We start from the raw sequence: 27276 nt of genomic DNA on the forward strand, positions 1-27276 counted from the left end.
TGCAGAAACATCGTAGCATGACAAGTTCTCAGCGTCTAAAATCAAGCAAGAACTGGCTTGTGTACTTATTTCTTGGTTGGAAAGTTGAGGTTGGACAATCCATGTCTGTTTTGAAGGGGGACAATCCCTGCAAGGTTCAGCGGCAGGATGTTATAATGTGGACGTTGCACACTGCAGAATGTCTCTCCTTCCTGTATCTACCCTGCTGTTCTTGCTGCTGAATGCAGACTAGGCCTGTAAAGCATCTGGGAAGCAGACATTAAAAACCCCAAGCGTTGAGGCGATCAAGGAGAAACGAGGCCTCCGTACCCAATAAAAAAACAAGACTCAGGGATGATTTGTCTGAAGTTGAAACCCTTTTACAGCAGCCAAATGCATAATAAATACATGCATAGTAAATCACTTACTGCAACATATGCATCTGACATTTTATTCTTTAAAGTATGCATTTTACTTTTCAACAACACAAGCTTATTTTAGTCTTACCCCCTGTTCCTGAACACTGACTCCATACTTATTACCTAAAGTGGCTACCCACTCTTCTGTAATCAGATCGATACTACAATTTGATACTCTTTATTCTGTTAGGCTGATGCATTCTCCCAGGGGTAATGACATTGTCTTCTGATATCATTCCCACATGCCAGAGAGAGCTTGGTGATCCCTGACATTTTGACAGAGCTGCAGCCTGCCTGTCTTGCGATGTCCTGAATGCACAGGTGTGGAGGTGTTGCTTCATCTGTGTTTTGACTGGCGCACACACACACACATTTCTAGAGAAGATGCTTCCTGGGTGATTACATCATCAACATAACATTCAGTGATGAAGAAAAGCTTTTACCTGCAAACACCCATCCTTTAATTGTATGTGACTACGCTTAGAATTCGAGTCGACAGTGTACAATGTAAAGCATTCATCAGTTGAATTATTTGAAGAGGATATCCAGAGGAACAAAACCTCTCTGCACCCTGTGGGGCAGGTTTTGCTACTGTACTGTTTGCAGTCAATGTTGTGGTTGTAGGGCACGTCCCTGCCTTGATGACTACTGCCTACAGCTCCCATTCACACCCTCCATTAGTCACTAAGGTGTCAGGTTGCCTGATAATTGTGCTCAACCCAAACTCCCATCGATCAGATAGACTTCACATGGGGAGCCAAGATGGCCGGTCTGTGGCCAGGGTGTGGTCAGCCTGACTGGGGTTTCTTGTGTAGCTCTGTTTTGACTGCTGTCCCCTTTTGTGCTGAGAACACTGTGGCGAATCAAATGCTCCGTTCGCGGTGCTCCCGGCCCAAACAGGAAATAGGAGAGCGGACCCTTGGGAGACGTGTTTAGAGCGAGAATCCAGATTGTCCCTCTGTGTGTGTGTGTGTGTGTGTGTGTGTGTGTGTGTGTGTGTGTGTGTGTTCTCATGTGGGTGGGGAGTTGTCGTTAATTTTGTAGAAGCCAAGGGCCTCCTTTCATGATCAGCCGCAACACACACTGCTCTCCATTCTGACCCCTTCTTTTCTACCTCCTCCCAGGCAGCTGGAGGAGTGTTACTGTTTGTGTATGCAGAAGTGGGGAACTAGACAGAATGCACAGCAGTTGTTTTTCACCCAGGAGTGACAGCTCTGGCACTGTGAGAGAGCATGGACCAGAGCTCAGCACTGTGCCTCTGCTCCCTTTACAAGAGCTAGAGGTAAACAGATCTATATAGAGAAGCATGAAGAATGCCACCTACTGTAATGTTGTGTCCAATTCATTATAATACGAAATACCTATCAGCGATAGGTGAGCAGCATTCTTGTCATTGACAGCCAGGAGATTCACCCACTGGTTCTTTAGGTCAGGTGCATAGATATTAGAGGTCGACCGATTAATCGGAATGGCCGATTTATTAGGGCCGATTTCAAGTTTTCATAATCGGAAATCGGTATTTTTGGGCACCGATTTGCCATTTTAATAAAAAAATGGATACCTTTATTTAACTAGGCAAGTTAAGAACACATTCTTATTTTCAATGACGGCCTAGGAATGGTGGGTTAACTGCCTCGTTCAGGGGCAGAACAACAGATTTTCACATTGTCAGCTCGGGGGATCCAATCTTGCAACCTTACAGTTAACTAGTCCAACACAATAACTACCTGTCTCTCTCTCGTTGCACTCCACAAGGAGACTGCCTGTTATGCGAATGCAGTAAGCCGAGGTAAGTTGCTAGCTAGCATTAAACTTATCTTATAAAAAACAGTCAATCATAATCACTAGTTAACTACACATGGTTGATGATATTACTAGATATTATCTAGCGTGTCCTGCGTTGCATATAATCTGACTGAGCATATAAGTATCTAAGTATCTGACTGAGCTGTGGTAGGCAGAAGCAGGCGCGTAAACATGAATTCAAACAGCACTTTTGTGCGTTTTGCCAGCAGCTCTTCGTTGTGCGTCAAGCTTTGCGCTGTTTATGACTTCAAGCCTATCAACTCCCGAGATGAGGTTGGTGTAACCGAAGTGAAATGGCCAGCTAGTTAGCGCGCGCTAATAGCGTTTCAAACGTCACTCACTCTGAGCCTTCTAGTAGTTGTTCCCTTTGCTCTGCATGGGTAACGCTGCTTCGATGGTGGCTGTTGTCGTTGTGTTGCTGGTTTGAGCCCAGGGAGGAGCGAGGAGAGGGACGAAAGCTATACTGTTACACTGGCAATACTAAAGTGCCTATAAGAACATCCAATAGTCAAAGGTTAATGAAATACAAATGGTATAGAGGGAAATAGTCCTATAATTCCTATAACTACAACCTAAAAATTCTTACCTGGTAATATTGAAGACTCATGTTAAAAGGAACCACCAGCTTTCATATGTTCTCATGTTCTGAGCAAGGAACTGAAACATTAGCTTTCTTACATAGCACATATTGCACTTTTACTTTCTTCTCCAACACTTTGTTTTTGCATTATTTAAACCAAATTGAACATGTTTCATTATTTACTTGGGCTAAATTGATTTTATTGATGTATTATATTAAGTTAAAATAAGTGTTCATTCAGTATTGTTGTAATTGTCATTATTACAAATAAATAAATAAAAATCAGCCGATTTGAATCTGTATCGGCCCTTTTGGTCCTCCAATAATCGGTATCGGTATCAGCGTTGAAAAATCATAATCGGTCAACCTCCAATAGATATGCCTACGTTTTTCTGGACAATTTGAATCAGCTTTACATTTGGAGAGTACCGGAGTGAGACTGAAACACCACAACAACCAATGCAGCGGAAAAGGACACGAGCGAGGGAGAAGGCAAGAGCTTGCCAGCACTCCTCTCTTCTCGATCTGTGGGCTACCACTTCCTCCCTGGTTCCAGAGCAGGCCAGGCTGCAGCCACTCAGGACCTCCAGAAATAGACCTCACAATCTGTCTTTCATAGGGGACGGGGGTGCTGCTGGAAGGGGGACAGAGCTGTGAGTGTGGTGTGTGTGTGTCGGAATGTTTCTACCATGGGACTCGTCATGCCATGGTAACGTTACCGTCTCCCTGTCTGTTAGGCTGTAAACAGACACTGCTTGTCTCCGTGTGGAGCTACACTGAATACTGGCTGGTCTGGTCTCAGGGCTTGCGCCGGGTACTTCTCTCCCTGCAGACATGATGTGACTCTGTTCCCTGCTCTGACCTGGATGTAAGCCTACTGCTCTTATAGTGAGGGACTTTTGTTTATGTCCCTGCCCCAGCCCAGGGCTGTGTGTGCGTGTGGCTATTTCATTGCCGTCTGTCTGCTGTAATGAATGCTCCTTATTCAGGAGGCAGACGAGTGCCCCAGGGCCCTGCAGCCTGCCCCCAGTGACCCACTTCCAGAAGCTAGTGATGGGGATAAAAATTGATACAGTTACATATCGGGATATTATTTGACGATGCATCTTATTGTTTTGCAAATATCATTTTTGTGGTAGTAGGCTCCAATACTTAAGTATTTTTCCTTCATGGCTTGTACTCAATCTTCATTTTAATTAGGGAGCCAATCATGGGAATCGCAATACATATTGTATTGGCACCTAAATATCGTGATAATATTCTATCGTGAGGTCCCTGGCAATTCCCAGCCCTGCTTTGCTTTGATGGTCTTCCATGGAATTTCGAGAATTTATCCCCCTCACCCTTTTCCTCCTGCTGTTACCCCCTCAGGGCAGGACTGGGGCAATCCTGTTCCCAGTCAGCCTGGGATTAGAGGAGTAATTGTTCCAATCCCCCCCCCAGGGTATATCAGCGGTGGGACTAGATTATCTATGATCAAGACCACCTCCCCTTCATCATCGCCATCAAAGAAAGGAATTATAATCTAGTGTCCCACTGTGTTTCGCCTAATTCCGCACACATCATCTGATTGGTTGAAAGGGACAGGAAGCAATACTGATTGGTCCTGGGCCGGAAAAAGTTGATCCTGATTGGATGGTTATTTATCTCTGGTGAATGGAAGTTTTAAAAATGCATATACAGTGCCTTGCGAAAGTATTCGGCCCCCTTGAACTTTGCGACCTTTTGCCACATTTCAGGCTTCAAACATAAAGATATAAAACTGTATTTTTTTGAAGAATCAACAACAAGTGGGACACAATCATGAAGTGGAACGACATTTATTGGATATTTCAAACTTTTTTAACATATCAAAAACTAAAAAATTGGGCGTGCAAAATTATTCAGCCCCTTTACTTTCAGTGCAGCAAACTCTCAAGAAGTTCAGTGAGGATCTCTGAATGATCCAATGTTGACCTAAATGACTAATGATGATAAATACAATCCACCTGTGTGTAATCAAGTCTCCGTATAAATGCACCTGCACTGTGATAGTCTCAGAGGTCCGTTAAAAGCGCAGAGAGCATCATGAAGAACAAGGAACACACCAGGCAGGTCCGAGATACTGTTGTGAAGAAGTTTAAAGCCGGATTTGGATACAAAAAGATTTCCCAAGCTTTAAACATCCCAAGGAGCACTGTGCAAGCAATAATATTGAAATGGAAGGAGTATCAGACCACTGCAAATCTACCAAGACCTGGCCGTCCCTCTAACTTTCAGCTCATACAAGGAGAAGACTGATCAGAGATGCAGCCAAGAGGCCCATGATCACTCTGGATGAACTGCAGAGATCTACAGCTGAGGTGGGAGACTGTCCATAGGACAACAATCAGTCGTATATTGCACAAATCTGGTCTTTATGGAAGAGTGGCAAGAAGAAAGCCATTTCTTAAAGATATCCATAAAAAGTGTTGTTTAAAGTTTGCCACAAGCCACCTGGGAGACACACCAAACATGTGGAAGGTGCTCTGGTCAGATGAAACCAAAATTGAACGTTTTGGCAATAATGCAAAACGTTATGTTTGGCGTAAAAGCAACACAGCTCATCACCCTGAACACACCATCCCCACTGTCAAACATGGTGGTGGCAGCATCATGGTTTGGGCCTGCTTTTCTTCAGCAGGGACAGGGAAGATGGTTAAAATTGATGGGAAGATGGATGGAGCCAAATACAGGACCATTCTGGAAGAACCTGATGGAGTCTGCAAAATACCTGAGACTGGGACGGAGATTTTGTCTTCAATGATCCAAAACATAAAGCAAAATGTACAATGGAATGGTTTAAAAATAAACATATCCATGTGTTAGAATGGCCAAGTCAAAGTCCAGACCTGAATCCAATCGAGAATCTGTGGAAAGAACTGAAAACTGCTGTTCAAAAATGCTCTCCATCCAACCTCACTGAGCTTAAGCTGTTTTGCAAGGAGGAATGGGAAAAAAATTCAGTCTCGATGTGCATAACTGATAGACACCCCAAGCGACTTACAGCTGTAATCACAGCAAAAGGTGGCGCTACAAAGTATTAACTTTAAGGGGGCTGAATAATTTTGCACGCCCAATTTTTCAGTTTTTGATTTGTTAAAGTTTGAAATATCCAATAAATGTTTTTCCACTTCATGATTGTGTCCCACTTGTTGTTGATTCTTCACAAAAAAAATACAGTTTTATATCTTTATGTTTGAAGCCTGAAATGTGGCAAAAGGTCGCAAAGTTCAAGGGGGCCAAGGCACTGAATACTTTATGTATATGTGTAGGCACTGTATATATGTGTGTGTGTGTGTATATATATATATATTTAAACAGTTGTCAACCCCACTCCCTCTCCCAGGGAAAGCTGTTTGATATCTGTGTTCCAGATTATTACTGTGTGTTGTTCACCCCACCCACCTGGTTGTTTTTTGTATGCACCTGTCCTTGTAGGTCACTCCAGATAAGATTGTTTGTTAATATGCAAATGTCTGTGTTTCTCAAAGTGTGGCTCTTTTCTCTGTGTCTCTGTACCTGTCTGTCTACTAGGCAGCGTTTTCTATTAGCACCGGCCGGCGGCTAATCAGCCGGTTACAGACGCATTTTCAGCCACCTACTTTTTCCACTTCATTGTCAGTGTCCCCAGACTTTCTTGAAAAACACATTGCTACTCTTCTGGCACCTAATGACCGATCTGCACCAAACTTGATATGTGGCATCTATGGACAAAGGTCTCTCGAGAGACCTTTGTCTCTAAGGTGTCTTGCCTTAGAGATTCATTATTTACCAAATTACAATGATTGCCCCAAAGTGGGCCGCTGCATCATTCGTGGGGGACGACCTGTTCGCTGTTGCCTTTGTATTAGTAGGCTACTTTTCATTTAAGTTTCAATTGGCTAGTCCATCAAGCCATCTGCTAGAATGAAAGATAATCATCTTCTAGTGATCTCTTGATAGGATAGGTGCCTGTCAGTCACAAAGCGGGCTATGACAGGGAAATGCAGTCTTTTCTCTCTCACCTCCCGGTACAATTTGTGTGCATTGTTTGGTTGTAGTCACATTTTTTTCACACAGGGGAGGGAGAGCGCATGATGCTCGTGAATTTGCACATCCCCATGTAATGTAAGTGGTAACGATGAGTCAAAACCCAATTAGCCAAATTATTGTTTTCTGGCACATTAATTATCGATCACGTTTCACATAGCCAGCTATGCGGAGTCTGAATCTAATTTTATTTGTCACATGCGCCGAATACAATAGGTATCAGCTAATGTTTACTTAAGAGCCCTTTCCCAACAATGCAGAGTTAAAAAGAACAATTAGCTAAATAAAAAAAAGGAAATTGTAACACAATGTAATCACAATAACGAGACTATGTGCAAGGGTACCAGGTAGCTGATGTAATATGTACATGTAGGTAGGGGTAAAAGGGACTAGGCAATCAGGCCACATAATAAACTGAGTAGCAGCGTGTGTGTGTAGTCCAGTGAGTGTGCTTAGAGCCAGTGCAAGAGGGTCGGTGCAGAAAAAAGGGGGTCAATGCAAATAGTCGAGGTAGCCATTTGATGAACTGTTCAGCAGTCTTATGGCTTGGGGGTAGAAGCAGTTCAGGAGCCTTTTGGTCCTAGACAGTCTGACTTGGGTGGCTGGAGTCTGACAATTTTTAGGGCCTTCCTCTGATACTGCCTGTAATAGAATTCCGGTGTTAAATCGTAATTTAACCACATGTATTGAACAATTTATTTTGCCCAAGTTTATGCCCAACTTTATCATAAGACATGAACAGAATTCATCAGTGATTTGTATTTCCTGCAACCTTTTGAAGGGGCAAGGAGAATGCCACTGTCTGTGTATGGGTGTGTACCACTTTCTGTAGCTGTTGTCTTCTTGCAGATGGAAAGGCTTTCCCAAAAAACATTCTCAATTAAATGTTAACTAAAAAGTAGGCTATGGCTTAACTGTCAAAATATCATGAATATTTTCATCAATCCGGTGGGTATTTGGTTTGCAAACTCTACCGTCCAATGTGTGTTACAAAAACGTAGCTGAACAGCCTCTTGCTAGGTGCACAATTGAATTTAAGTGTAATTACACCTAAAAATCTACATTTCTCAGATTTTTCACAGACCTCAAGTCTCCTGTTGGATTTGCATCACATTCTGTGGTTTTTCTATTAGTGTGATTTTGGTAGGCATCCTACAGCGATTAAAAAAACAACTAAAAAACCCAACTATTTTACTGTTGAAAAGCGATACCCCAATTCTAAATATAGTAATGTACACACAGTGAAGGGTAAAATAATGTTTTGAGCAAAAGTTCATGGAGTAGGGCATTCAAGGAGTTGGTCTAATGGAAGTTGTGATGTCATCAGCCTCCTGCCTTGATTGTGGAACAGTATAGGAACAAAAGAGGAAAGGCCCACCTCCACCACTTGTGCTATGTCATAACTTACCTGGACCACCTATTGAGATGTGCCTTTTTAAGTGAATCTGGTGTTTAAATGAGACTGAAGTGACATTGGCTTGAATCTAATCAAATCAAACTTTATTTGTCACGTGCCGAATACAACAAGTGTAGACTACTGTGAAATGCTTACTTACAAGCCCTTAACCCACAGTGCAGTTCAAGAAGAGTTAAGAAAATATTTACCAAGTAGACTAAAATAAAAAGTAACACGATAAGAACAACAATAACGATGCTATATACAGGGGGGTACCGGTACAGGTTAGTTGAGGTAATTTGTACATGTAGGTGGGGGTGAAGTGAATACGCATAGATAACAAACAGCGAGTAGCAGCAGTGTACAGAAGGGAGGGTGTGTCAATGTAAATTGTCCGGTGTCAATTTTACTAATTGTTCAGCAGTCTAGTGGCTTGAGTGTAGACTTGGTGCTTCGGTACCACTTGTTGTGCGGTAGCAGAGGAAACAGTCTATGACTTGCGTGACTGGAGTCTCTGACAATTTTATGGACTTTCCTCTGACACCGCCTATTATATATGTCCTGGATGGCAGGAAGCTTGGCCCCAGTGATGTACTGGGCCGTTTGCACTACCCTCTGTAGTGCCTTAGTCAGATGCAGAGCAGTTGCCATACCAGGCGGTGATGCAACCAGTCATATGTTCTCGATGGTGCAGTTGTAGAACCTTTAGAGGATCTTGGGACCCATGCCAAATCTTTTCATCTAGATTGTGCCTTTTAGATTTTCGAGACAATTGACTACTAAACAAATAGTCTTTCACTTCTCTCATTGACTTCCCAAATCCCGGCTGGTCTGCTTGGTCTGTTTCGCGTTGTTGCGCCTCTGGGTTTAGAAGCTCGATGGCTATATCATCCACTGCCTTTTTCCTGTGTTGGCCAGCTGAAGAGCAAATGTAACAGCGTGACGTTTTGACACCTTGGAGATAGACTCCTAAGTTTTGGGTGTGATGGATGGTGTGGGGTTAGGATGATACTTTTAGATGGGATAGCTACTAGGATGGCCATGGGAGGTAGACACTAGTACCTGGGGAGCTGGTTAAGGGGAAGACGGGCATAGGGGAAGCGATAGTGATGGAGGAAAAAATCGATAGTTACATATCGCAATATTGTTATGGATGCCATATTGTGCCCTTGGTCACCACAAACGACTTCATTGTAGATCTTAATACAATAGAATTGTGAGAATTGCAATCCATATCGTATTGGCACCTATTTAGTGATAATATCGTATCGTGAAGTCCCTGGCAATTCCCAGCCCTAGTGAGTGAATCTACTATTCCCTCAGTTTACTTGCTCTAAGTGAAGTGTAGGGAGAGGGTTTTGATAAGTTTGATTGCTGTAAATCTATTGTTTTAATTTCCTGAGCTACCCACCCCTGTCCCACTCAGAGGAGATCATTTGGAGACTACTGCATGGTCAGTAAGCCATAGGCCTTGTGTCTGTTGTGGTCCATCTCCATGGTCAACGCCCTGTGTAACAGCTCTCCTCATAGTCTCTCTGTTAAACAAGACCGCACCAACAAATATTCAAATGTATTAAACTTCAAAGAGATTGAACAACCCTCTCGTCACTTTTTCAAAATACCTCTGTATAGGGTTTCTATGTACGGTATACCGCCCTAGCCTAGTTGATGATCCCTGCTCTAGAAGTCATTGACCACTACAGGCCTCAAAATTGTAGGCTATTCTATTAGCATAGCATTGTGCTAACACTCTGAAGAGTGCCACTGATTAAAGTTGGAGATATTTGGATCCTTTCCCCCTAGTCTGTCTACATACAGCTGTGATGTGAATGTGATAGGTGACAAACTACTAAACTAGAGTTGCCAACATAAGACTGTGTGCTACCCGGCCAAGAGTGTGAGTAGTGCAATGTGTGTGTGTGTGTCATGCTCCACAAGGAATGTGACGCTTATGAACTGTTGTAAGATCAGTTCTACTTGACCCCTTAACCTGACCCCGTCCAAGATAAGTTAAAGCCAAAACACTCTTTCTAGACCAGCGCTCTAAGGGATTTGAGACAGGGTGGGCAGATACTGTAGGCTGCTGTATATGCATACCAGTAATGTAGAAAAGACAGGGGCTCAAATGGAGAAGTCTGATACAGAACAGGCACTTAGCTGTCAGACTTTTTTTCTAATATCAAACTAATTTCACAGTGCTAAGATTCACTGGAAAGTGTGTGTGTGTGTGTGTGTGTGTGTGTGTAGTCGAACATATTTGGAAGCGAATAGTGACCTTGACTGTTTTGCTGCAAAACAAAAAGGGAAATGTTAAAGCGAAGACTTGTTGGTCACATCTCTCTTGTCTGAATGGTACCATATTCTCTATGTAGTGCTTTTTGACCAGGACGTGCATTTCGGGTAGCCTACATAGGGTGCCATTTGGGACACAGCCTCTCTCTCAGAATTTAGTATTTCCTCTCCTTGAAAGCCTGCATTTTTGGTTGGGGGGGGTAAGTTTAGCAGGAAGGATGTGAGTTAGAGGTTATTTATTTATTTTTTGCACAGAGAAAATGACCCTCGCGGTCACCATGGCGACGGTCATCATGGCAATGGCTGTTTCCCCCTTCTGGTCTGTCTGCAAGCCAGTGTTGGTTGCTACTGGAGATCACTTTAAATGGATTGGGTTTATCTTTGCATGGTGAAGTTTTTCCCCTGGTGTCTTCTATTTCCAAATTCAGAAAATGACAAAATTTAGAGATATTTGGATCCTATTGATTTATTTATTGCCATACTCTCCAGTGACCAGTCACATTGTGCATCCCACCCAATGTCTGAACCAAGTAGAGGCCTGGGTCTGGGCCTGCACTGCTGCTTTTAATCAGAGAGAGTGACTCACCCGCACTCTCATTCATATTACACCGCTGGCTGGCTGGCTCACATGTTAAAGAGAGAGGACTGTGTCAGAGTGGGTGTGGTGATGGGCCTGAAAATGATATAATTTTGCGTTATGCGTGTTGACTAGGTTTATGGCCTGTATACTGTGTGCGAGGGAGAAAGAGTGCGTTGTGCATCGGGCCTGTAATGGATCCACTTTTCCGGCCATGTGTGGTTTGGCCTCAGGAGCCTGAAAAATGCAGAGCTGCACAGTGCAGTAACCATGGCACGCTAACCTGGTTGGTGTCCTGACGTCTTTTTTTTAATCAGGTAGAAACATACTTGATCATGTTGGAACTATGAAGATTAGATCAAGATAATGATCTATGTGCTAAGGATAAGTGATGTAATGTGATGGCAGGTCCCAGAGCAGCTCCCCTCGTCACCATGCAGACACACACACCGTCTGGTAATTTATCCTGTGAGTTGCAGTAACCATGGTAACCAGCTGTCACGTTATGGTGGTTTAGAGACGAAAGCGAGAAGCTGTGGTTGTGGTCTGTTCTGATGCCAAGAACACAACACACACACAGGGCTGTTATCAGCCTGCATTCAAATCTAATTGGTCACACACATTTTGTAGATGTTATTGTGGGTGTAGCGAAATGGTTATGTTCCTAGCTCCTATGGTGCAGTAATACCCTTGACTGTCCATCCAAGACCATATGATAATTTTCAGTCTACAGCCAGTCACTATTCCAACTGCCTATCCTCCAAGATGGGCTTCCGAGTGGCGCAGCAGTCTAAGGCACTGCATCTCAGGTTTGACTCCAGGCTGTATCACAACCGGCCGTGATTCGGAGTACCATAGGGCGGCCCACAATTGGCTGGGTTTGGCCTAGAGGTCGACTGATTATGATTTTTCAACGCCGATACCGATTATTGGGGGACAAAAAAGCCGATACTGATTAATTGGCCGATTTTTAAAATGTATATATACACACATTTTTAAAAGAATGACAATTGCAACAATACTGAATGAACAATGAACACTTTTATTTTAACTTAATATAATACATATGGGCTTTTGGATGGGTGTTTTTAAGGTGATTCCACAGGTTGGCGGTATTTTTTGATTTAGCTGTTGCTGACACCATGCTTACATCTTTATCACAAATAAGACGCTTTGGTTTCCCTGGTGCCAATTCCATGTCATTGTCCTACACTGCTTTTCTCTGCCATCTGTAAAACACACAAACAGCTCTTAAGTGACAATGATACTGAAGAGTCTGCTTAGGAGACAAATACTCTCAACTGTTTGAATAAAAATAGAGTTTAAGTTACCTGTGATGAATATATGCAGGAAATCCTATTTTAATAATGGACATGGTAAGAATTGACTACCAAAGTGTGAGTCATAATTCCCATGACACCTTCTAGCAAAATCTGAACAGCGGTTCCTTCATTCATTTATCGCATAGAATATTTTTTAGATTCACTTAAAATAAGGTCTGTGTTTCGTGTAGGCTTGCCTTTTTTATAACTGTGTAGATATCCATAGGACAACGTAACTGGTCAATATTGGCTAAATATAAGCGGAGATCATTTTTTTGTAGAGTGGATTTATGAAAATTACGTTACCTTATTCTAGTGAGATTTACATGGGTATCAAAATGCCGAGGTGGTTTAAGCACGAAACACAGACCTTATTTGAAGTAGATCAAGACATTCTCTATGGAAGACATGAACAGAGGTGGATTAAGCACGAAACACAGACCTTATTGGAAGTAGATCAAGACATCCTCTATGGAAGACATGAACAGAGGTGGATTAAGCACGAAACACAGACCTTATTGGAAGTAGATCAAGACATCCTCTATGGAAGACATGAACAGAGGTGGATTAAGCACGAAACACAGACCTTATTGGAAGTAGATCAAGACATCCTCTATGGAAGACATGAACAGAGGTGGATTAAGCACGAAACACAGACCTTATTGGAAGTAGATCAAGACATCCTCTATGGAAGACATGAACGGTAAAATAACGAAGGAACCCCTTTCAAGTTCAGCAGCAAGTTATTAAAGGAATTATAACGCGTCAACTATTTCTCTAAACCATATACCTTTAACTATTACGAGCCTGCTGCTGTCTACCACCGCTCAGTCAGACTGCTCTATCAAATATCAAATCATAGACTTAACTATAATAAACACACAAATACGAGCCTTAAGTCAAATCTGGAAACTATCACCTCGAAAACAAAACATTTATTCTGTTCCGTATTTTATCTAACGGGTGGCATCCATGAGTGTAAATATTCCTGTTACATTGCACAACCTTCAATGTTATGACATAATTACGTAAAGTTCGGGCAAATAAGTTCGCAAAGAGCCAGGAAGCAGGACCGAGTTTGGGGAAACTCTGATCTAAGGCCCCCCATCTCAGCAAGTTGTCAGCATAGAGGGCGGCAGGGTAGCCTAATGGTTAGAGTGTTGGACTAGTAACCGGAAGGCTACAAGTTCAAATCCCCGAGCTGACATGGTACAAATCTGTCGTTCTGCCCCTGAACAGGCAGTTAACCTAGGCCGTCATTGAAAATAATCATTTGTTCTTAACTGACTTGCCTAGTTAAATAAAGGTTATATATATATATATATATAGGACCCCTCCCCAACTTCAACTCTGACCCTGCGTCACCGGTTTCTTACCTCTCACCTTTCTCCACCTACAGTGGGGAGAACAAGTATTTGATACACTGCTGATTTTGCAGGTTTTCCTACTTACAAAGCATGTAGAGGTCATTAATTTTTATCATAGGTACACTTCAACTGTGAGAGACCGACTCTAAAACAAAAATCCAGAAAATCACATTGTATGATTTTTAAGTAATTTGCACCCGGTCAACACCTAACATCCGCTAACTTTCTCACCTTGTGACAATTGACCAAAATAAGCATCACCTGCTCATAGTTTCACTCCACCTCCACCGTGTCACACTTAGTGTGTCACTGGGCCTCTCGCAGGGGGGGACCTACTGATCAATGGCCTGCAAACCTCACTCATGCAAATACCTGTGTTTAAAAGTTAACCAGGTATAGGCCTAACTTTAATTTTGACATGCCGCTGTTAACTGCCTCTCCAGAACCTGAAGGATCTAGAGAAGGTCTGTATGGAGGAGTGGGCCAAAATCCCTGCTGCAGTGTGTGCAAACCTGGTCAAGAACTACAGGAAACATATGATCTCTAATTGCAAACAAAGGTTTCTGTACCAATTAATTACTTAAAAATCATACAATGTGATTTTCTGGATTTTTGTTTTAGATTCCGTCTCTCAGTTGAAGTGTACCTATGATAAAAAATTACAGACCTCTACATGCTTTGTAAGTAGGAAAACCTGCAAAATCGGCAGTGTATCAAATACTTGTTCTCCCCACTATCTACCCCACTCCCTTCCTCGCTTTCCCCACCTCCAGTAGTTTTTACCCAACAGCATGTCCTGCTGATAGTAGTGTGTCTGACATTCCCTCACGCTGCCCGGCTCAGTTCACATTCCAGTCACGCTCCAGTCTGAATGCTCTGCAAGGAAACCCTTCTCTTACATCAGACTCTGTTACTTCGTCACCCAGGAGACAACTATAGTGTAGTCTACCTAACTGTCCAGGTTGGCCCAGACTCACTCTGCTGAGGTTTCACTGTTGATAAGCTCCCATAGTTGTGCCTGAGCCAAGACAATCAGGGTCTCTCACCGTATCTAATTTAGGCCCAAGAGCCCAGTTTTGAGAGTTCCCGCCTGTAACTGACCTGATTAAATGAATCAACTGGGCTTTTATGATTAGTGGAATCAGGTGTGTCAGTGCAATGCTGGAACAAAATCCTGCACAGTCCCTGTGGGTCTCCTGGAGTTAGGACCATGATTGAGAACTCTGGTTACTATGGTCTCTATAAGGGTGAGGTCTAAAGAACTTAGAACTATGGTCAGGGCTGCTACCAACACGTCAGTTGTCTAGTGGCTACTTCTACCTGATGCTAGGGGAAGCACTAGAATACTGTCTAGTGGCTACTTCTACCTTGTGATGCTAGGGGAAGCACTACAATACTGTCTAGTGGCTACTTCTACCTTGTGATGCTAGGGGAAGAACTACAGTACTGTCTAGTGGCTACTTCTACCTTGTGACGCTAGGGGAAGCACTACAGTACTGTCTAGTGGCTACTTCTACCTTGTGATGCTAGGGGAAGTACTACAGTACTGTCTAGTGGCTACTTCTACCTTGTGATGCTAGGGGAAGCACTACAATACTGTCTAGTGGCTACTTCTACCTTGTGATGCTAGGGGAAGCACTACAATACTGTCTAGTTGGCTACTTCTACCTTGTGATGCTAGGGGAAGCACTACAATACTGTCTAGTGGCTACTTCTACCTTGTGATGCTAGGGGAAGCACTACAATACTGTGTGAGACATTTCCTCTTCTCTGGAAGAGCAGAACCACCCGGTCAACACCTAACATAAGCTAACTTTCTCACCTTGTGACAATTGACTAAAATAAGCATCACCTGCTCATAGTTTCACTTCACCTCCACCGTGTCACACTTAGTGTGTCACTGGGCCTCTCGCAGGGGGGGACCTACTGATCAATGGCCTGCAAACCTCACTCATGCAAATACCTGTGTGTTAAAAGTTCACCAGGTATAGGCCTAACTTTAATTTTGACATGCCCCTGCTAACTGCCTCTCTAGAACTGTATCTATGATTCATATCATATCATAATATTTTTGTTTTTGTTTGCAGGTAACACCCTCTACTGTAAATGTTGATAGTACCTCCAGGGCCTGAGGCCTAGGGCCTGTTCTTTTCCCATCAAACATACTCTAAATGGCTCAACTTTCACCTACAGGGAGAATTAACTAAGGATTATGCAAGGGCTCCAGCTTGTGCCAACGCTCACCAAAAATGTAGGTTTTGAGAATAACAGTTGCAAAATCATAGGTGAATGCCAAAACCAATAGCAACAGCCACTGTAAAGGGGGTAATCTGCAGTTGCTGCATCCATTTTTTGATTAATAAATGAATGATATATTATGTCCCATTGATTATTGAAGAATTTAACTTATAAAAGCCTCATAAGCTAAGTTAAACTGTTGTTCCCGATCAGAACCCCAAATATAAGCTTGTTTTATGCCAATGTTTGTAAACAAAGTAAAACACTATATAGCATCAACATGGTTGTAACTATAATTTTGATATCACAGATGGTCAGTCCTTGCATCCGTTTCTCTGTCTATGAATTTGAGAGCGGTTGCAGTCCTTCAGCCCCATGCCGCAACTTTTACCAGAACATTTTGTTTCAACTGCTGATTGTCACTAAGGCAAACAGTAATGTTTAATCATTTATCTGACCATGTCATTGAGTCTGTTTGACCTGTATAGTGACTGGATGCCAACCCAGTGCCCATTCGGTCTTGCCCGTCCTGATGCCAGCTGGTCATACGGTTGCTGGGTGCATTCCCCATAGCCATGGGGTGTGCCAGCCAGAGCGGACCGGTGGGTCATGGGTTGCTCTAGTACCCGGTGTCACCCTGTGCTGGCCAAGCCTGGTACACCTCTGTAGCACAGACCTTTCTAAGGACCAGGTCCCTTTGAATGTTTTAAACTTGCAGACAGTTGCCTGCCTATTCTGTTTCCTGGTTATGTACGTTGCACAGAATTATGGTGTGCTGTTTGTCTGCCATTTGTTCGCTTGCTGACTACACTGTGTTTCAGGGACCACCCATCTGGGCACCTGACTGCCGCCATTTTTGTTAATATCTACACTCTTTCTATTCTGGTTGGAGCCAGTTTACACTGTTCTGTGAAGGGAATAGTACACAGCGTTGTACGAGATCTTCATTTTCTTGGCAATTTCTCATGGGAATAGCCTTCATTTCTCAGAACAAGAATAGACTGATGAGTTTCAGAGGAAACATTCTTTGTTTCTGGCCATTTTGAGCCTGTAATCGAACCCACAAATGCTGATGCTCCAGATACACAATTAGTCTAAAGAAGGCCAGTTGTATTGCTTCTTTAATCAGAACAACAGTATTCAGCTGTGTTAACATAATTGCCAAAGGGGTTTCTAATGATCAATTAGCCTTTTTAAAATGATAAACTTTGATTAGCTAACACAATGTGCCACTGGAACACAGGAGTGGTGGTTGCTGATAATGGGTCTCTGTACGCCTATGTAGATATTCCATTAAAAATCAGCCGTTTTCAGCTACAATAGTCATTTACAACATTAACAATGTCCACACTGTATTTCTGATCAATTTGATGTTATTTTATTATTTATTTTAATGGACAAAAAATGTGCTTTTCTTTCAAGGACATTTTTAAGTGACCCCAAACTTTTGAATGTTCGTTTATATTGTCATGGTAATCTTCATTACATTGCAGGCTTCTAGGCTTTGTTGCCCAGTACACAGAGACTATTGTTATGACAACCATGTTTATTTGAGCAGTGGTTTGTTTTTGTTGTTCTAGTATTCTAGTGCTTTCCCTTGTTTTCCAGTGGGTGTGTGCATACATGCTCTTCCATGATTCTCTATGCAATACTAAAGTGAAAAGGCCTGTTTTTTAAAATATATTTTTATTTATTATTATTATTTTTTTGTGTAGAAGTGAAGGAGCCAGTGACTTGACTGTTGTAAAGTGTTTAAAAGCGGTGATATCCAACAGAGACAGAACCAGCAGCAGAGAGGAGATCCATTAGCAATACCTCTGAAACACTATAAGCATCCCTTAAACGCCCTTGTGTGTGTTGTCCTCCATGCCATGTATTAAAGGAAATCCTAAGAGCCTGTTCTGTTTTGCTGACTCGGCAACCTAAATATCTTGGAAATCAAGAATCCTGGAATGGATCCTGGGAATATTGGAACCGGAATGAGACTTGAGTATTCCCCCATCAATACTCAGGGAGTCAAGGAAAGTCAGCTTGAGTATCCCTTCCAGATGACTGACTGAGCACACAGCCGCTGACAATTCATCGCATTGGTCTGAGCTCTCCTCTGTTTGTTTGGAGTCTCTGATAGTCTGAGGGAGAGTGGGGATAGTCTGAGGGAGAGTGGGGGAGGGAAAGCAGAAGATGGAGGGTATGATGGAAAGGAGGAGGAGAGACACTGGGAGGGATGGGTAGGATGACTCTGGTGTAGGAATGTGTGCTACTGACTAACAGTGCATTTTCCACCAGACACTGTGTTGGCAGGAGAATTTTGGGGAGCCCCAGTCATTTTAAATTGTGAACATATAGTCAGCTTAACAATATGCAAACAATGTGTGAGTTTAGCTATTCTCTGCTTCAGATGTACAATGACAAGGGCGCATTGCACATGCCCATAATGCCACTAATGCCATCATACTGTGGGCCTATGGCTGACAGCCCTGACAGACTATTAAGTTGCTATCACAGGAGGTTGGTGGCACCTTATTGGAGAGGACGGTCTCGTGGTAATGCCTGTACCGGAATAGGTGGAATGTTATTAATTACATCAAACGCATAGTTTGCAGGTGTTTGCCATTCCATTTGCTCCATTCTCCCCTCAGCAGCATGTTGTAACTCCCCCTCTAGGGGAAATGACTGTCCTCCCCTAAAATGACCAGCCCTATCTAACTAGCTAGTAGACTACTCTCTCCCTTTCTGACAGCTGGAGAGGCAAATCTGTTCACCCTCCTCCATGCCTGTTATCTACACATGCATTTGGAGCATGTGTTTTTTTTTATTTACTATGATAAATACATCAAGATAACAAGCTAAAATGAAGTTAGCTAGCCGATGATACTTATCTTAGCCATACTGCATGTCAGGTTGGCTAGCTAGCTAGCACCTCAGTAGCCTAAACACAGGGGCCTGCTGTAGCCAGCTAGCTACTAAGTGACATTCTGCTAGCAGCCTGAAAAGCGCTTAAAAAAACACATTGCACAGAATTATGGTGTGCTGTTTGTCTGCTATTTGTTTGCTTGCTGACTACACTGTGTTTTAGGGACCACCCATCTGGGCTTCTGACTGCCGCCGTTTTTGTCCGTTTTGCAAATTACAGCCTTAACTTTGTTCAGAGGTGCTAAGTACTCTCAGCCGGCAAACCCTAGCGTTGTGTCCGTGCCTTAATTAAGGCAGACTCCTTCCCTCAGCTCTGCTTGGTAATATCACCTTTACCAGATGCAGGATGTCCTGCAGCCTGGCTTTGTACTCAGTGCCATAAACCAGCACTCTTATCTCCACTATATAGCCAATTAGCGTTAGCCATTAACGTTACTCATTGTGTATTTATTCAGTGTTTATTCAGTGTTTTTTAATGGGGGTGTAGATCAGCTTTAATATTGCAGATTGTGGCTTTATTCCTTCGGTTACTATTTTTCTACTATTTCTCTTGTTTCTCTGCATTGTTGGGAAGGGCCCCTAAGTAATCATTTCACTGTTAGTCTACACCTGTTGTTTACGAAGCATGTGACAAATACAATTTTGATTTAACATTTTACTATATCCACACCAATCACTGCCCAAGGCTGATAACATAGCTCAACCTAGTGGCAGAGGAATCACTCTGCCAGGGTGTGTACCTGACTGGATCTGTTCTGGTAACTGTCGTCTTTTGTGAAACATTATTAAAGGTAATTTTAGGTTACTGTACGTTTTTTGTGGTTTTATCATTGAATTTATTTATAACAGTTAAGGGGGTTTGTATGGAGGGTAAATGTTACTACTGGGCCCAGTGACTCTAGTTCCACTGAAGATTTACCCTGGTGTTTTACTAAAAATCCTCAGACTTGTTTCCACCTCCAGATTACCGTGGTGTTTTACCAAAAACAGCCCTGCTCCTGGAACTCACTGGGCCAAAAACAGCCCTGCTCCTGGGACTCACTGGGCCAAAAACAGCCCTGCTCCTGGGACTCACTGGGCCAAAAACAGCCCTGCTCCTGGGACTCACTGGGTCAAAAACAGCCCTGCTCCTGGGATTCACTGGGCCAAAAACAGCCCTGCTCCTGGGACTCACTGGAGATTATAACAGAACCAAGATGTTCAAATGTTCAAATGTTCATAAATGACCAGCATGGTCGTATAATAATAATAGTAGTAGTAGTAGTAGTAGTAGTAGTAGTAGTAGTAGTAGTAGTAGTAGTAGTAGTAGTAGTAGTAGTAGTGGTCCTTCTGTAGCTCAGTTGGTAGAGCAGCTTGTAACGCCAGGGTAGTGGGTTCGATTCCCGGGACCACCCATACGTAGAATGTATGCACACATGACTGTAAGTCGCTTTGGATAAAAGCGTCTGCTAAATGGCATATATTATTATTATTATATTTAGTAGTAGTAGTAGTAAGGCAGAACAGTTGAAACTGGAGTAGCAGCACGGTCAGGTGGACTGGGGACAGCAAGGAGTCATCATGTCAGGTAGTCCTGGGGCATGGTCCTAGGGCTCAGGTCCTCCGAGAGAGAGAAATAAAGAGAGAATTAGAGAGAGCATATGTGGGGTGGCCAGTCCTCTTCTGGCTGTGCCGGGTGGAGATTATAACAGAACATGGCCAAGATGTTTAAATGTTCATAAATGACCAGCATGGTCGAATAATAATAAGGCAGAACAGTTGAAACTGGAGCAGCAGACAGTCTATTTTACAATAGTTGTTTTTAGTCCTTCCTCTATTTCTGATGTCCATCCAGTTTGATTTCTATTTGTAACTGTGCTATTTCACAAAAGTTCTGAACCTATATACATTTTACAGACCCCGTATGATTTACATGTTTTATCTTGCTATTAGTCCAACCCTTCAGCTCCATTCAACCTCTCCCATCTATCTCTCAACATCATCCATTTTGGATTTCTATTTGCCATATATTTTTCAACTGTGCTATGATGCTTCACAAACGAATTGAAGCTTTCTATTCTCATAGCTTCTACAGATTGTACATTAAAAATACACATTTTTACTTAAATAATTATTATATTATTGATTGATTGACTATGGCTTTTCAAATCACCCAGTACTGCAGCGTTAGTTCTAGGCAAATGTTGCAATTCTTCAGCCATTCCTGGACCTGTGACCAAAAACGAGCTACATATGGACAATACCAAAATAAAGGATCTAATGACTGCCTCCTTACAGGAGAATCTGCAGAGCTGGGAAGATTGTATCCCCCATATACATAACATTCTATTAGTTGCAAGAATTTTGTATAGTAATTTAAATTTAAAAATGTGAAGTTTTGCATCCGGCGTTGTTTTGCGTATCAATTCATAAACCATGTGCCATGGAATGGGTACATGGCAAATCTCTTCCCAACTATTTAGAAATGTATATGGCACAGCTGTCAGTTTTTTGGTCCTTAATTGAAATTGGTAAATGTTTTCATTTATCACACTTTTCTTGAACCATTTATGCTCTTTAATACAGGGCCAACATACAAGTTCTTACTTTTTTCCCCTTCTACTTTCCTCTTCCATTTTTGCAGTAATGCTGCAATTAATTGGTTGTAAATTTGGGTACAGCAGACATTTCCAAATGTCTGTGTTAGCTGCATGTGTGACAACTCCACCAGTCCTATTTATATCATTCACAAAAATTATACCTTTCTTAAATATTTCCTCAATTTTTTAAATTTTTGATCAATTAGTATATTTGAATTTAACCACAATATTTGTTGTATTATTTGTTCTGTCTTTTCAGGTGGATTAAACTGAAATTGCAACCAACTTTCTAAGGCTTGTTTAAAAAATCAATATATTTTGGAGATTATTTCCTTTTCAAACAACCTAAAGTGATTAGGTGTAATCTGAATAAAGGGAAAAAGGCCCTTCTTGAACATAGGATGAGACATTCGTAACAATTTACTAGAGAACCAGTTTGGATTTAAGTATAACTTTTGTATGACTGATGCCTTTAGTGAGAGGTCTAATGCTTTAATATTTAATAATTTCTGCCCTCCGAATTCATATTCGTTATATAAATATGCCCTTTTAATTTTACCTGGCTTGCCATTCCAAATAAAATAGAATATTTTATGTTCATATAATTTCAAAGCAGGTCACTAGGTGTAGGCAAAACCATAAGTAAATAGGTAAACTGTGATATGACTAAAGAGTTAATCAGGGTGATTTTTCCACAAATAGACAGGTATAGTCCTTTCCATGGTAGCAAGATCTAATCAATTTTTTGTTAACTTTCTATAAAAATGTATTGAAGTGAGTTCATTTCTTTTGGGATTTGTATACTGAGTATGTCCACATCTCCGTCAGACCATTTAATTGGTAAACTACATTGTAATGTAAAATGTGCGTTTGTTTTGGTTTTAATCCAGAGAGAATAGCAAAAGTATCTAGATCCTCTGAGGCCGTGGAGAGAATTGTGGTTTTAAAAGAGAACCTGAATCATCAGCGTACAATGGCACCTTTTAGTTTTTAAGCCACGGATTTCTAATCCCTTGATTGATCTAATCTTAACCTGTTCAACCTATGGGGGCGCTATGTCATTATTGGATAAAAAGACATGCCCGTTTTAAGCGCAATATTTTGTCACGAAAAGATGCTCGACTGCATGGAATTGACAGCCTTGGAAAGACAAAACTCTGACGTCTCCAGAACTGCAAAGATATTATCTGTGAGTGCCCCAGAACTAATGCTACAGGCGAAACCAAGATGAAGTTTCATACAGGAAATGCCCCAGATTCTGAAGGCGCTGTGTTCCAATGTCTCCTTATATGGCTGTGAATGCGCCAGGAATGAGCCTGTGCTTTCTGTCTATTCCCCGAGGTGTCTGCAGCATTGTCACGTGTTTGTTTACCTTTGTTCACCATTTACCTGGTGTCCCGCCCGGTGTCCTGTGTGCGTAATCTGTAGGTCCATGCGCGTTCCATTTCTTCAGAAGAGAAAGTAAACTGCCACGATGGATTTTATCGTCGATAGATATGTGAAAAACACCTTGAGGATTGATTCTAAACATCGGTTTGCCATGTTTCTGTCTATTATGGAGTTAATTTGGAAAAAAGTTTGCGTTTTATTGACTTAATATATATATATATTTTTTCCCCTCCCCAAACGTGATGAACAAAACGGAGCGATTAGTCGACACAAATAATATTTTTTGTAAAAACTGAACATTTGCTAACAGTCTCCTCATTGAAAACATCTGAAGTTCTTCAAAGGTAAATGATTTTATTTGAATTCTTTTCTAGTTTTTGTGGAAAATGTTGCATGGTGAAAGAGACTCATAATGCTATGCTAGGCTATCAATACTGTTACACAAATGCTTGTTTAGCTATGGTTCAAAAGCATATTTTGAAAATCTGAGATGACAGTGTTGTTAACAAAAGGCTAAGCTTGAGAGCAAATAGATTAATTTCATTTCATTTGCGATTTTCATGAATAGTTAACGTTGCGTTATGGTAATGAGCTTGAGGCTGTATTCACGATCCCGGATCCGGGATGGCTTGACGCAAGAAGTTAAAGGCTAACATTTAGATGGCAATAATAAATGGATATGCCGATAGTGGACAACCTTGTTTTACTCCTCTAGAGAGTTTAAAACCTTCTGAGATGTAGCCATTATTTACTATTTTACACCTAGGGTTACTAACCATAACTTTAACCCATTTTATAAGAGATTCCCCAAATTTATATATAAACTCCAGTTGTACTTTATCAAAAGCCTTTTCAAAATCAACTGAAAACCAGGCCTGATTTCCCCGATATTTCACAGTATTCTATTGTTTCCAGTACTTGTCTTATTATCGCCAATGTATCATTCCGTGTAAAAAACCTGTCTGATTAGGATGAATAATATCCGACAATACTTTTAAAATTCTATGCGCCAAGCATTTTGCTAGGATTTTTGCATCACAACACTGAAGTGTAAGAGGTCTCCAATTTTTTAAAATGGGCTGGATCTTTATATATACCACTTGGGTCCTGTTTCAGTAATAATGATATCAGACCTGGTTGCGTGTCTGATAATCTACCATTTTATATAGGAGTGGTTAAAACATGCCAATAATGCTCCTTTGAGTATATCAAAAAAGGTTTTGTATACTTCCACTGGTTTTTTATTTTTTTATTTCACCTTTATTTAACCAGGTAGGCTAGTTGAGAACAAGTTCTCATTTGCAACTGCGACCTGGCCAAGATAAAGCATAGCAGTGTGAACAGACAACACAGAGTTACACATGGAGTAAACAATTAACAAGTCAATAACACAGTAGAAAAAAAGGGGAGTCGATATACAATGTGTGCAAAAGGCATGAGGAGGTAGGCGAATAATTACAATATTGCAGATTAACACTGGAGTTATAAATGATCAGATGATCATGAACAGGTAGAGATATTGGTGTGCAGAAAAGTAAATAAATAACTGTGGGGATGAGGTAGGTGAAAATGGGTGGGCTATTTACCAATAGATTATGTACAGCTGCAGCGATCAGATAGCTGATGTTTGAAGTTGGTGAGGGAGATAAAAGTCTCCAACTTCAGCGATTTTTGCAATTCGTTCCAGTCACAGGCAGCAGAGTACTGGAACGAAAGGCGGCCGAATGAGGTGTTGGCTTTAGGGATGATCAGTGAGATACACCTGCTGGAGCGCGTGCTACGGATGGGTGTTGCCATCGTGACCAGTGAACTGAGATAAGGCAGAGCTTTACCTAGCATGGCCTTGTAGATGACCTGGAGCCAGTGGGTCTGGCAACGAATATGTAGCGAGGGCCAGCCGACTAGAGCATACAAGTCGCAGTGGTGGGTAGTATAAGGTGCTTTAGTGACAAAACGGATGGCACTGTGATAAACTGCATCCAGTTTGCTGAGAAGATTGTTGGAAGCAATTTTGTAGATGACATCGCCGAAGTCGAGGATCGGTAGGATAGTCAGTTTTACTAGGGTAAGCTTGGCAGCGTGAGTGAAGGAGGCTTTGTTGCGGAATAGAAAGCCGACTCTTGATTTGATTTTCGATTGGAGATGTTTGATATGGGTCTGGAAGGAGAGTTGTGGCTCCTTCCAGATGCCATCCAGTATGCCATCCAGCCCTGGAGTTTTCCCATCCTTAAATGCCCCAATTGCATCAAGCAGTTCCTCCTCTGTAATTTGGCCTTCACATGAGTCTTTCTGCACAGATGTTAATTTTACATTATTATTAGGGAAAAAATCCATACAATTTAGTTTGTTAGTGGAGATGGAGGAGCCTGAAATGAAAACATATTCTTGAAAACATATTCTTAAAGTACTTTACTTCCTCTTTTTTGCGTGACTCCATTTGTAACAAGTTAATACATTTTTTGGGGGTAGCATTTCTATATTGAAGATTGAAAAAGAATTTGGTGCAATTTCCCCCATATTCCCCATCCAGTTCGCTTTATTTTTGTAATCTATTACACTGGATCTTTCTTGAATAAGTTCCTCCATTTATTTTTGTTTTTCCTCTAACTTATTCTGTGCCTCTTTGGTACCGTTTTTATTGCTATCTAATAAAGGTCGACCGATTTTATGATTTTTCAACGCCGATACCGATTTATTGGAGGACCAAAAAAGGTTTTAGGTTGTAGTTAATAAAGTATTTATAGGACTATTTCTCTCTCTACCATTTGTATTTCATATACCTTTGACTATTGGATGTTCTTATAGGCACTTTAGTATTGCCAGTGTAACAGTATATCTTCCGTCCCTCTCCTCGCCCCTACCTGGGCTCAAACCAGGAACACAACGACAACAGCCACCCTCGAAGCAGCTTTCCCCATCGCTCCACAAAAGCCGCGGCCCTTGCAGAGCAAGGGGAACAACTTCTCCAAGTTTCAGAGCGAGTGACGTTTGAAACGCTATTAGTGCGCACCCCGCTAACTAGCTAGCCATTTCACATCGGTTACACCAGCCATTAGGCTGATAGGCTTGAAGTCATAAACAGCGCTGTGCTTGCGAAGAGCTGCTGGCCAAACGCACGAAAGTGCTGTTTGAATGAATGCTTACGAGCCTGCTGCTGCCTATCATCGCTCAGTCAGACTGCTCTATCAAATCATAGACTTAATTATAACATAACACACAGAAATACGAGCCTTTGGTCATTAATATGGTCGAATCCGGAAACTATCATTTCGAAAACAAAATGTTTATTTCAGTGAAATACGGAACTGTTCGGTATGTTATCTAACGGGTGGCATTCCTAAGTCTAAATATTCTTGTTACATTGTACAACCTTCAATGTTAGGTCATAATTATGTACAATTCTGGCAAATTAGTTAGCAATGAGCCAGGCTGCCCAAACTGTTGCATATACCCTGAATCTGCATGCAATGAACGCAAGAGAAGTGACACAATTTCACCTGGTTAATATTGCTTGCTAACCTGGATTTCTTTTAGCTAAATATTAAGGTTTAAAAATATATACTTCTGTGTATTGATTTTAAGAAAGGCATTGGTGTTTATGGTTAGATACAGTCGTCCAACGATTGTGCTTTTTTCGCAAATGCGCTTTTGTTAAATCATCCCCCAGTGTTGCATCGATTATATGCAACGCAGGACACACAGGATAAACTAGTAATATCATCAACCATGTGTAGTTATAACTAGTGATTATGATTTATTTATTCTTATTACAAGATAAGATTAATGCTAGCTAGCAACTTACCTTGGTTTCTATTGCATTCGCGTAACAGGCAGTGGAGTGCAACGAGAGAGCACTGCTTATAGCGTTGGACTAGTTAACTGTAAGGTTGCAAGATTAGTTCCCCCAAGCTGACAATGTGAAAATCTGTCGGATAAAAAACTATTATAAAACTATTTTTATAAGGAATTGGCAACTCGTTCTCATTCTGAGAAATAAGGTAGGCCACTTTATTTCAACGTCTGAACAAAGTGGACAGGCTAGTATGCTATTCAAACAGTTGGAGACGGCCGGACGGGTGTGTTCATAACAAATCAACTGTTTTACCTTTGTTAGCTAGCAAATGGATCCAAGTTGGCAAGACTTTAAATATAAAGATAAGCTGGCTACTCACTGACACTTGGGCTTGTGTTGAGAGATTATTTGAGACCAAATTTTCTATAATGCCTACTACAAAATGTTGATCATTATTAGTTGATGTGCATTATGCATGGTTTTGGTTAAATTAGTAACAAGAGCATTTTCATAGACTTGAATGACAGATCAGTGATTATTGCAAAAATATGTCTTAAACAATTTTGATAAAATGAT

At 41.6% G+C, this 27276-nt stretch overlaps 1 protein-coding gene across 9 annotated transcripts in view; it reads left to right on the plus strand.

Moving 5' to 3' along the window:
- Positions 1-27276, plus strand: part of LOC118366306 (myotubularin-related protein 5) — a 79486-nt gene that overhangs the window by 1215 nt on the left and 50995 nt on the right. The window lies entirely within an intron of this gene.

The sequence above is a fragment of the Oncorhynchus keta genome, chromosome 33 (genome assembly GCF_023373465.1).
Source record: "Oncorhynchus keta strain PuntledgeMale-10-30-2019 chromosome 33, Oket_V2, whole genome shotgun sequence".
NCBI lineage: Eukaryota > Metazoa > Chordata > Actinopteri > Salmoniformes > Salmonidae > Oncorhynchus > Oncorhynchus keta.